Below are 13,045 nucleotides of genomic sequence, written 5' to 3' on the forward strand. Positions count from 1 at the left end.
CTGTCATCCCAGCACTTTGGGAGACCGAGGAGGTCAAATCGCCTGAGATCAGGAGTTAGAGACCAGCCTGGCCAACATGGCAAAACTCCATCTCTACTACTAATACAAACATTAGCCTGGCATGGCGGCGGGTGCTTGTATCCCAGCTACTTGGGAGGCTGAGGCAGGAGAATCGCTTGAACCCGGGAGGGGATGGCTTTGAGGCCTTCGGTGGAAACGGGAATATCTTCACATAAAGACTAGACAGAAGTGTTCTCAGAAACAACTTTGTTATGTGTGCATTCAACTCACATAGTTGAATCTATCTTTTGATAGAGCAGTTTTGAAACACTCTTTTTGTAGAATCTGCAAGTGAATATTTGGAGTGCTTTGAGGCCTATGGTAGAAAAGGAAATATCTTAATATAAAAACTAGACAGAAGCATTCTCAGAAACTGCTTGGTGATGTGTGCATTCAACTCACAGAGTTGAACCTTTCTTTTGATAGAGCAGTTTTGAAACCCGCTTTTTGTAGAATCTACAAGTGGATCTTTGGAGCTCTTTGATTCCTACAGTGGAAACGGGAATATCTTCACATAAAAACTAGACAGAAGCATTCTCAGAAACTTCTTTGTGACGTGTGTATTCAACACAGAGGGTTGAACCTTCCTTTTGATAGAGCAGTTATGAAACACTCTTTTTGTAGAATTTGCAAGTGGATATTTGGAGTGATTTGAAGCCTGTGGTAGAAAAGGAAATATCTTCACATAAACACTAGACAGAAGCATTCTCAGAAACTGCTTTGTGATATGTGCATTCAACTCAAAGAGTTGAACATTTCTTTTGATAGAGTAGTTTTGAATCACTCTTTTTGTAGAATCTGCAAGTGGATATTTGGATCGCTCTGAGGACTTTGATGGAAACGGGGATATCTTCACATAAAAACTAGATGGAAGCATTCTCAGAAACATCTTTGTGATGTGTGCATTCAACACAGAGAACTGAACCTTCCTTTTAATAGAGCAGTTTTGAAACACTGTTTTTGCTGAATCTGCAAGTGGATATTTGGAGCGCTTTGAGGCCTATGGTAGAAAAGGAAATATCTTAATATAAAAACTAGACAGAAGCATTCTCAGAAACTGCTTTGTGATGTGTGCATTCAACTCACAGAGTTGAACCTTTCTTTTCATAGAGCAGTTTTGAAACCCTCTTTTCGTAGAATCTGCAAGTGGATATTTGGAGCTCTTTGATTCCTATGGCGGAAATGGGAATATCTTCACATAGAAACTAGACAGAAGCATTCTCAGAAACTTCTTTGTGATGTGTGCATTCAACACAGATGATTGAACCTTCCTTTTGATAGAGCAGTTTTGAAACACTCTTTTTATGGAATATACAAGTGGGTATTTGGAGTGCTTTGAAGCCTATGGTAGAAAAGGAAATATCTTCATATAAACACTAGAAAGAAGCATTCTCAGAAACTGCTTTGTGATGTGTGCATTCAACTCACAGAGGTGAACCTTTCTTTTGATAGAGCAGTTTTGAAACACTCTTTTTGCAGAATCTGCAAGTGGATATTTGGAGCAATTTGAGGCCTAAGGTAGAAAAGGTAATATCTTCATATAAAAACTAGACAGAAGCATTCTCAGAAACTGCTTTGTGATATGGTGTATTTTATCAGCAGAACGTTCGTCTGCATATGGCATTCAGAAGCAAACTATACTTCCCCCCCCCCAAGTCTTTTGTTTCCAAATCAATGGGAAAAAAAGGATACCCCTGCTCCATTCAGGCAGTTTCAATGATTCTCAAATCAACGTGGGAGCAGTCATTGGGCCATTTAATATATATAGTGATAAAAAAGAAAGCATACTTATTAACCTTGTAAAGATTCTATAAAAGTACAAGGGGAACCTTTATAAAGAATAGTCAAGTGTCCTTTTTATAGAATAGCCCTTTGTACTTTGAAATGTTCATGTCTATAAAATAGAACTGGACAGATGAGCCTAATGCAATTTCCATGTCTTCTAGTAATTGTTCCATTAAAACATTATTTTTCAGCACCTTATCAACCAGAAGATTAAGTTACCTCAACCCAAGATCAGTTCCACTTTAAAAAAGCACTTTTGACCCATATTTAACCAACCATCAGAGAGTATTCAAAAGAGGGCTAATTGAGCATTGAGTGTTTGAAGCATTCAAATCAAGACCCAGGTTTCTTCTTGAAAACAGCAACAGTGCAGCCTGGCAGGAAGCAGGGATGAGACAAAAGAATCGATTGAAACTTGCCTTCCAAACTGGAAGAAAAACTTTCAATAAGAAAGCGTGAAGTTTGAAATCACTGCATGTTATATTATTCATCTTTCAAATTGTCTCCGGCCTTTTGGATGGCATTTTCTCCTGTACCCCAGCTCTGAGCTGCCACTGTAATTCACCAAGAAACCCACTTTAGCAAGAATGACCCACCCTTCAGAGGGAAGCAGCCACCCTTAGCCGGGTTCTCTTTACCACTCTATTCTGTCCGCACTCTATCTGCACTCTATCACTTCATTCTATCTACATGTTTTGCAATTTCCTCTGGTATTCCAAGGCCAGTGAAATCACAGCCTCCAGTAAGGGTGTTAAACCCGCACATATTCACTGCTAAGCTGTATTTTTAACCCTTTTCACCCACAAATTTCAATGTTCTCTTTAATAGGTTAGCTATGGCAGACCTCATCAGAATCAAGTTATGGGAAGGCAAACTGGAAAACCTCACGGGGGATTTCATGAAGAAGAGAGAAGCCTGGGTGTTTTTCATCTAAATTCTTGTCCTCATCTCCCTTACCACTCCCAACAAATACAAGCAGCAGGAAACTAACAGTGATAATCAGTAATCTAATAAGCTCAGCCAGCCTCAAGTTCTGTTGTTGTTTTCCTTAAAACAAACAAAACAAAAATAAGCATTCTGCCAAGAATTGAGAGACAGAGAGAGAGAGAGAGAGAGAGAAAAGCTCTCTCCTAAAATCCCAGAAGTTTGCTGCCAGTGATTCAGTACATACCTGACCAAAAAAAAAAAAAAAAAATTGTTGCTTAACTGGTTTGGTTGTTTCAGCTGGCTACCACCAAGAGAAGTAAACAGGACTTTATCATTTCAGTTAAGACTGGCTTGAGCATTATTTTCAAGTAAATATTTATAATTTCAATGCTATTCCATTGCTACCACTGCTGTCTTTGGATTGGACCGACTGAAACATTGTCCTGGATTAGCCCAACTCCATAGCAACAGGCCAGGAGAGGCTGCACTCTCTTTGCCTGTCCTTTCTGTGGCTGGGGAGGAGAGGAGGAGGCATTTGGTGACACTCGCCATCAGGACTTTTTAGCTCTCTTGCCAGATAGCAGCTGAATCAATGAATATCCTTCCTTTGCCATTTGGGCTCCAGTCGATCAGGACTTTTGCTGTTCACTTTGCACATCTCAATGAATTTGACACACGGGCATTTTTTTTTCTCTCTCTCTTCATTCAGGAAGTGGAGAGCTGAGCCCTGAGATTCTTTCTGTTCTGATGATATAAACAAATTGTAGAGGAAGTCAAGTCAAACTTTCCCTTGCTTCTTTTGTTCTCCCAACTAGCAATTCAGAAAACAGAGCCAACTTTTCTTGAATGACTTTTAAAGATTGCTCTTTAACTGGAAAGGCAGAAACCCTCTTGCTTTGTTTTGTATCTTTAAAAACAAAGATTCTCCTAAACATGTTTTGTTTTCAAAAAAGCAGAAATGCCCTAGAAGTTAAAAAAATAGCTGTTTTCTGAGACTTTTCAAACCAAATTGCTCCTTTGTCATTACAGTTACCTAATTGCTTTTTCTTTCCTTCACAAATCTCCAGGCTAAAATACAAACAAGAGAGCAATAACGATCTTTGCATGGATAATAGCTAAACCTGAATAGAGGCTTCCAGGACCCTAATACACAGCCAAGGAAAGCTAACAGTCATGATTCAATAAAGGTGCCTTGTAAGGCATGCACCAGACAGAAAGGAGACACCGTATGTGTGTAATCTACAGACACTGCTTTAAACGTTACACAATTAAGTCCTTCCCATGGTGGTGGCTACTTGAAGCTTTATCGTTAGCTTGTAAGATTTCATCTCTGGGTTTCACCGATGGTTCTGAGAATGAACATTTTCAAACCAGAGGCACCTGCTAATCCAGGAGACATACTCACCACACCTATTCTCGTCCTCCAGTGAAAGAAGCTCTATGTTAAATGACTGAAGGGAAACAGAAGGGAATATGTAACAAAATATATGCAGGAGCAGCCCCGGGTGGCTTCCCATGCTGAGTGTTCTATTACACTAATCCTGGCACACAAAAAAAATGTGACAGCCACATGGATATCAATATGCCTGCATTGTTTGTCTTCCATCGGCTCTCTCTGTACACAGGTGGGTAGCCAACCTTCGTCACAGCCCTATTCTCTCATGAAACATAATAGAGTTCAAACAAGGCTCGAACTGCTTCCTGAGTCTCAGTGTTCTCCTCTGTAAAATGGGATATATGGTGGCTGTGTCACATGGATTAGAAATAATATGAGTATAGACATAGAGAGATTTCTCGGTTAATCCAATGTGTGGCTCCTGTTAGGTTCTCGATAAAAAACTGTTGTGATATTAAAATTCATAACACTATGTGAGTTCTCCTGGGTCAGGAAAAACTAGCATTGATAGAAGCTCAACCTTGCAGTATTTGCAGTTATTTCTGTCAGAACACTTTTCCTCAGTCACGATCCTCTCCTCCCTCTTTATCTATAAATACGCATATACTGTAGATATGTATAGACTAATAGGTATATAAAATCCTTTATGCAAGTTGTAATTGACTGTCTAATTATTGAATAAACTGTGGATGAAAGGATAATGGTAGGTTCTGAAAGCCAGCTTTAATTCACATTTTATTTTATATTCATTAAACTGTTTATTTACTTGTCTACGTTCTCCTCTCTGTTGATTATTTTCCAGGCATGCATTTCCCTCGAGCAATGATCAGGCTGAGAAAGTGATTTCATTTTCATTGCAAGGGAGACAGAGAAACAAACAGAAAACCCAGAGGCCACGACTTCCCGGGAGTGCTCCAGAGTGTGTGTATTGCTAGTAGAAGCTATGTGCACCTCCACACCCCGGAACTATTTTTGAAGCTTTGATGTAGAAACATGCAATACCTACAGTGATCTTAAATTTCTGTAAGACAAATATAGCATGCATTGATGCAATTGCCATACATTTATAGAATTCAACAATTGCCTTCCACCAACTTTATCAAATATCTGCTGCATGGGGACGGTGCTAGGACAGAAACATAAACAGCTCTGATTGGCCCATTATGCAGATGAAGCACATGCTTCAAGGACCAGAAAAGCAGAGAGAACCCCGTGCTCCTGCCTTACTGGCCAAATGATGCAACAAGAAAATTCAGGAAAGTTAATTTAAGTTTCAACATACAGATTTTTTTGTCCCTTTGGAAGACATACTTTTACAATTTGTTGAGTTTTGTTTTCATTTTTATCTGGGTACAGGTCTTGGGATAGTTCGGATTTGTGTTCAGAAAATTTTTACTCCTCCCCACTTTGGAGGAATGCCCTTCCCTGACTTAGGGATGTTGGACTTGGCCATGTGACTATTGGCCAGTAAGATGTTAGCAAGTGTGATGCCAGCAAGGCAGCAAACTTGGACTCAGCCCATAACTTGAAGCCCAGCCCGGAGCACCCCAGGTCATCTAAACCCCAGCTAACTTGCAAATGTTTATGTGAGAATAAATAATTACCATTTTAAGCCACTGAGTCTTGGAGTGATTTTTTGCATTATTGTGGCAACAGCTGAGTAATGTAGGCCTCATAATATTTATAGGTTTTACTCTGGCCATGGCATACTAATACAGATCCTGGGGGAGTCATGGGGGGGAAGGGGGATTAATTTTAAAAAATAATTCAAACTCTTGCATTACTGATTTGACTTTGTTTTGTAAATCAAGGTGAATCATTGCCTTTCATGTGCTAAATTAAATTAGATGCCCATAATGTTTCAGTACAGCAGCATATGATTAAAGAACAAGAGATATATGAGATACTTATTTTTTCATCTAGATAAAACCTTCATTCCACAAATGCTTCATTCAGAAAAAAAAAGTTTCACTTGTTAAAGGGATACTCATTCAGCTCTTTTGTGCTGGACCTTGAAGATACAGTTTTGAGTATTAATAACTAACTCTTCTCTAGTGCTTATGATGAGCCAGGCATTGTTCTTAGTGGTTTATCTGCATCAACTCATTTAACCTTCAGAACTTAATGCAATAGTTACTATGATTGCGCCCATTCTCAGATGAGAAAACTGAGAAGCCAAGAGGGGAAATGACTTACTCGGGCTTCCATGACTTATAAGTAACAGAGTCGGGATTCAAATCCAGGCCATCTGACTTCAGAGTACATGTGTTTTACCTATCATGATAAGACATGTGTAGTTTCTATTGACAGGGAGTTTACAGAGTAAAGAGGGCAACAACTTTAAACAAGAAGACCAATCAATCATTACAAACCATGAGCAGAACCATCATGGAAAAGAGCAGGAAACGATGGTGAAGAGTAACAGGAAGGGTCAGGCACAGCGGCTCACACCTGTAATCCCAGCACTTTGAGAGGCCAAGTCCAGCAAATCACTTGAGGTCAGGAGTTTGAGACCAGCCTGGTCAACATGGTGAAACCTCATCTCTACTAAAAGTACAGAAATTATCCGGGGCATGGCAGTGAGTGCCTGTAATCCCAGCTACTTGGGAGGCTGAGGCAGGAGAATCACTGGAACCTGGCAGGCGGAGGTTGCAGTGAGCCAAGATCGCACCACTGCACTCCAACCTGGACGACAGATTCTGTCTCAAAAAAAAAAAAAAAAAAAGAAGAAGAAGAACGGGGAGGACCTGTTTTAGGTGTTCAGAGAAGTCTTTTCTTATTAGGTGATATTGTCTGAAGAATGAATGGGATCAGAAGGAAAAATAGCTAGGAAAGAGAAGAATGTTCCAGGCAGAAGGAATAGCAGGTAGGTGAGTCTTGAGGCATTCTACAGGTTGGTATGTACTCAGGACTGAAAAATGGTCATTGCTTCAGTGAGGCCGAAGGGGTGAGTATGTCTTTTACTTATTGCCATAGGAGGGTAGCTGGTCAGCAAATTTTTTGTAAAGAGCCAAATAGCAAATTCTTTAGGTTTTGTAGGCCATGTAGCCTCTAATGCAATTACTGAACTCAGACATTGTCGCACAAAAGCATCCATGTAGAATAAGCATAACTGTGTTCCAGTAAAACAGTATATGCAGACACTGAAATGTACCTTTCAGTGTTGCAGTTCCACAAACAGCAAGCATGTGTGTGAGAACACACAGGATGGTCACAGTTAGTGCATTTCCAACAAATCCGGTGGCCTTTCATGAATTTTTTTTTTGAGACAAAGTCTCACTTTGTCCCCCATGCTGGAGTGCAGTGGCATGATCTCAGCTCACTAAAACCTCCTTCTCCTGGGTTTAAGCAACTCTCAGAGTCAGCCTCTCAAATAGCTGGGGTTATAGGTGTGTGCCACCACATCCAGCTAATTTTTGTATTTTTAGTAGAGATGGGGTTTCACCATGTTGGCCAGGCTGGTCTCCAACTTCTGGCCTCAGCTGATCTGTCTGCCTCAGCTTCCCAAAGTGCTGGGATTACAGGTGTGAGCCCCTGTGCCCAGCCGCCTCTCATAATGTTTGATGTACCTTGACCTTTAACTTTCAGTGAGTTCTCTGTTGAAACAGAACACAGGTCACACCATTAAGAACAAGACAGAATTTTGAGTAAAAGTAATGAATAAGCGATTGGGTTATGTAATCATCCTATTTCTAAAGAGGAGTAAATGATAGAATCACCCAGAAAAATGAAGTAAAGTTCTTGTTGACTTGACATGATGTATTGGCATCGACAAAGATAACATAAAACACATGCTCCATCTTTACAAAGAGGATGGGGACAACAAGACTTGTTAATGAGTGTCATCCTTCAAAGAGCATTCAGATTAATTGCCATGCAAGAAAACTTGAATTGCCCTGAAATCTTGGAGGTCATGTAAGAAAGAAATGTGATACATGTTTTCTCAAATTTAACACAATAATCCTAAAATTTTACAATACCTGACCAGTAAGAAGTGGTGAAGCCAAAAGAAACTTTTCAAAACTGACAATAGTAATTAAAAAAAATTTTTTTTGATCAATCATGTCAGGCACAGTGGCTCACACCTGGAATCCCAACACTTTGGGAGGATCACTTGAGGCCAGGAGTTCAGGACCAGCATGCGCAATATAACAAGACCTCGTCTCTACCAAAAAAAAAAAAAAAATTGAATTAGTCAAGTGTGGTGGCTAATACTTGTGGTCCCAGCTACTATAGAGGCTGAGGCAGGAGAATCACCTGAGCCCAGGAGTTTGACAATGCAATTAGCGTATGATCATTCCATGGCATTCCAGCCTGGGAAACAGAGTGAGACCCTGTCTCTAAAATTAAATTAAATTATATTAAAAATTACGATCAGCCATGATGGAGGAAAGACTAAATCCTCCTTCTCATAGTCACTGTCTATAAAATAATAACCCAGTATTGTTAAAAGATAATTAAAGAGTTTGTAGCTGAAACATATAGGACAAAAGTATCATAGCAGGTGCCAGTAAACCCTGCTACTTGGGAGGCTGAGGCAGGAGAATCGCTTGAACCCGGGAGGCAGAGTTTACACTGAGCCAAGATCGTGACACTGCACTCCAGCCTGGGTGACAGAGCAAGACTCTGTTTCAAAAAAAAGTCAAGCAGTTAGTTAATTTCTAAAAGATGCTATTTGGGGGGGATTTTATGATATTAGTGATTTTTTTGGCTTTAAATTTTTTACAATTTGTTGTACTTTCTTCTTTTATTCTAAATAAACATTAACTTTCCTAACTAATTTTGTGTTCTTTTTCTTTCGGGAAGCCCCCAGTTGTATAAGGTTGAAGACCTATAAACAGGAACCACTTCCGTTAAAGCCCCTACTATATGAGCCAAGCATATTTAGATGCTAGAAATCATTGAACGAAACAGATGGTGGTGGTTTTAAAATAGGTCCACAAATTCTCTGGCACTCCTGTCTCTGAAAGGCAGAGGTTATTTCCCTTCCCCTTGAGTGTAGGCAGGGTCCAGAGACTTGTTTCTAAGGAACAGAAGGTTGTGGGGGTGACACTGGGTGACATCCAAGACTAATCATAAAAGGCACTGGAGTTTCCTTCTTGCTGTTCCTCTTAGGAACCCAGCTGCTGTGACATGAGAACTCAAGCTGCCCTATGGGAAGGTCTGCATAGTGAGGAACGGAGGCCTCCAGCCAGCAGCCACATGCAGGAGCCTGCTCAGAAGCACGTTGTCCAACTCCAGTCAAGCCTTTAGGTGCCTCCAGCCCAGAACAACATCTTGACTGCCTCTTGACTATTCACAAGAGGCCCTGAGCCAGAACCATCCATCCAAACTGCTGTAGGATTGCTGACCTCAGAAACTGTGAGATAAGAGATGTTTGTTATTTTTCTAGCTGGCCCTTGAGACAATATTTTATTTTAATAAATAGAAAAAAATGTTTTTAAATGTTCATATTTTAAGCGAGTAAGTTTAGGGAAAATTTGTTACACAGCAAGAGATAATTAATATACTTACAAAAGTTCCAGTTTTATGATTCTTATATTCTGAAGTTTATTAAATAGACAACGAATAAATGGCTTTTGAGAATGGTGAACAGTAAAAACTTAAAGAAATGCACCAAATTATCCTACCACTTGACCCAGCAATCCCACTACTGGGTATCTACCCAGAGGAAAAGAAGTCATGATACAAACATTTGCCGGGCATGGTGACAAGAAGACACCTATAATCCCAGCTACTTGGGAGGCTGAGACAGGAGAATTGCTTGAACCTGGGGCAGAGGTTGCAGTGAGCCGAGATTAAGCCAGTGCACTCCAGCCTGGGCAACAGAGCAAGACTCTGTCTCAAAGAAAAAAAAGGAAAAGAAGTCATTATACAAAAAAGATACATGCACACACATGTTTATAGCAGCACAATTCGCAACTGCAAAACTGTGGAACCAAACAAAATGCCCATTAATTAATGAGTGGATAAAGAAACTGTGGCATGTATATAAATATACACACACACATATATATGTGGTATACATATCAATACGTATCATATATCTATGTAGCATCTGGGTGGCTTGGCTGCCTTGGCTGGCTTGGCTTGCTGGCTGGCCGGGTGACTTGGCTGTCTTGGCTGGCAGGCTGTCTTGGCTGGCTTGGTTGGCTTGGCTGGCTGGGTGGCTTGGCTGGCTTGGCTGGCCTGGCTGGCTTGGCTGGCTTGGCTGGCTTGGCTGGCTGGCTGGCTGGCTGGCTGGCTTGGCTGGCTGGCTCGCTTGGCTGGCTGCCTAGCTTGGCTTGCTTGGCTGTCTTGCTGGCTTGGCTGGCTTGGCTGGCGTGGCTGGCTGGCCGGCCGGGTGGCTGGCCTGGCTTGGCCAGCCAGGTGGCTTGGCTGGCTTGGTTGGCTGGCTGGCTTCACTGGCTGGCTGGCTTGGCTGGCTTGGCTCTCTTGGCTTGCTGGCTGGCTTGGCTGGCTTTGATGACTGGGTGGCTTGGCTGGCTTGACTGGCTGGGCAGCTTGGCTGGCTTGGGTGGCAGGGTGGCTAGCCTGGCTTGGCTGGCTGGATGGCCGGGTGGCTTGCCTGGCTTGGCCCGCCAGGTGGCTTGGCTGTCTTGGCTGGCTGGCTGGCTTGTCTGGCTGGATGGCTTGGCTGGCTTGGGTGGCAGGGTGGCTAGCCTGGCTTGGCCGGCTGGCTGGCTTGGCTGGCTTCGCTGGCTTGGCTGGCTGGCTGGCTGGGTGGCTTGCCTGGCTTGGCCCGCCAAGTGGCTTGGCTGTCTTGGCTGGCCGGCTGGCTTGTCTGGCTGGATGGCTTGGCTGGCTTGGCTGGCTGGCTGGCTTGTCTGGCTTGGCTGGCTGGCTGGCTTGGCTGCCTGGCTTGGCTGGCTTGGCTGCCTGGCTGGCTTGGCTGGCTGGCTGGCTTGGCTGGCCTGCCTGGCTGACTGGCTTGGCTGGCATGGCTGGCCAGGTGGCTTGGCTGTCTTGCCTGGCTTTGCTGGCCGGGTGGCTTTGCTGGCTTGGTTGGCCGGCCAGCTTCACCGGCTTGGCTGGTTTGGCTCTCTTGGCTAGCTGGCTGGCTTTGCTGGCTTTGCTGGCTGGGTGGCTTGGCTGGCTTGACTGGCTGGGAGGCTTGACTGGCTTGTGTGGCAGGGTGGCTAGCATGGCTTGGCTGGCTGTATGGCTTGTCTGGCTTTGCCAGCTGGGTGGCTTGGCTGTCTTGGCTGGCTGGCTGGCTTGGCTAGCTTCGCTGGCTGGCTGGCTGGCTGGCTTGGCTGGCTGGGTGGCTTGGCTGGCTTGGCTGGCTGGGTGGCTTGGCTGGCTTTGCTGGCTGGCTGGCTTGGCTGGCTTGGCTGGCTGGCTGGATGGCTGACTTGGCTGGCTGACTTGGCTGGCTGTCTTGGCTGGCTTGGCTGGCTGGCTGGCTGGCTTGGCTGGCTGGGCTGGCTGGCTGGCTGGCTTGGCTGGCTTGGCTGGCTGGCTATCTCTCCCAGGCTGCAGTGCAGCGGTATGATCTTGGCTCACTGCAACCTCTGCCTCCCAGGTTCAAGCAATTCTGCCTCAGCCTCCCAAGTAGCTGGGATTACAGGCCTGAGCAACCTCACCTGGCTGATTTTTGTACTTTTAGTAGAGATGGGGTTTCACCATGTTTTGCACTCCAGTATGGGTGACATAGGGAGACTCTGTCTCAAAAAAAAAAAAAAGAATTTATACACTGCCATACAGATTCACACACATACACTCATATTCACAAACACACAAGTATGATAAATGCAGGGGTACACACAAACCCCATCAGAAAAACACACTTCCATAAAACAGGAATGCACACTCACACAGAAACACGCATGGAAACACACATTGTCTTACAGACTCACAGACACACTCATCATCACATAAACAGGCACACACACACAGCCACACAAGCACACACCCACACCCACATCAACACACACACTCCCACACGGCACCCACGCGCTCATGCACACAGGTAGAACAGGCCGGCATTACCTGATAATGCAGTTAAATCAGACGTGATGCTGCCTGCCGAGGAGACCTGGAGGCTTCCCATGAATGGGCTTTCGGATGAGAGGTCTCTGGGTGCATTTGGTGACACCCCAGGCAGTGGGGGAGACGTCCAGGATGGAAGGCCAGCCACAGCCGGCCTTGCCCAAGGATGCCACGTCCATTTGATTCAGTAGGATCTGCATCCTGTAAACCCTGGTTCCTGCCTCTCCAGGACACCCCACTGAGGTCAGCACACTCCCCAGGTTTAGAAGGGGTCTCTCAGTGAAATTTGGAGACACCCCAGGCAGAAGGGGGGACGCCACAGCCAGCTCTGCCGGCGGATGCCATGTCCATTTGCTTCAGTAGGATCTGCACCTTGGAAACCCAGGTTCCTGCCTCTCCAGGACACCCCACTGAGGTCAGCACACCCTCCAGGTTTACAAGCGGTCTCTGGGTACATTTGGTGACACCACAGGCAGAGGGGGGATGCTAGAGCCATCTCTGCCCATGGATGCCACGTCCATTTGCTTCAGTAGGATCTGCACCCTGTAAACCCTGGTTTCTGCCTCTCCAGGACACCCCACTGAGGTCAGCACCCCCCACCCCCCACCCCCAGGTTTGTCCAGCTTCGCTCTCTGAGGAGAGACCCAGAAAGACCACATTCAGTGGAATTCTGGCTATAAGCTTTTGTGGCCAGCAAGAAGGATCACCAAGCTGTCCTGTTACCTTGCTGGAGCGGTCACTGGTTTCACCCTTGGCCCCCGTGCAGTGAGTGCCTGGGCCAGGCTTGATTCCTGGAGCTCCGGTGAAATTTGGGCTTGGAGCTCATGCCTGCACCATCCAGAAAGCAGAAGGCAGCCGGCCCGGGCTGTACGGTTCATAGAATCA

Source organism: Pan troglodytes, chromosome 18, assembly GCF_028858775.2.
Source record: "Pan troglodytes isolate AG18354 chromosome 18, NHGRI_mPanTro3-v2.0_pri, whole genome shotgun sequence".
NCBI classification, from domain to species: Eukaryota; Metazoa; Chordata; class Mammalia; order Primates; family Hominidae; genus Pan; species Pan troglodytes.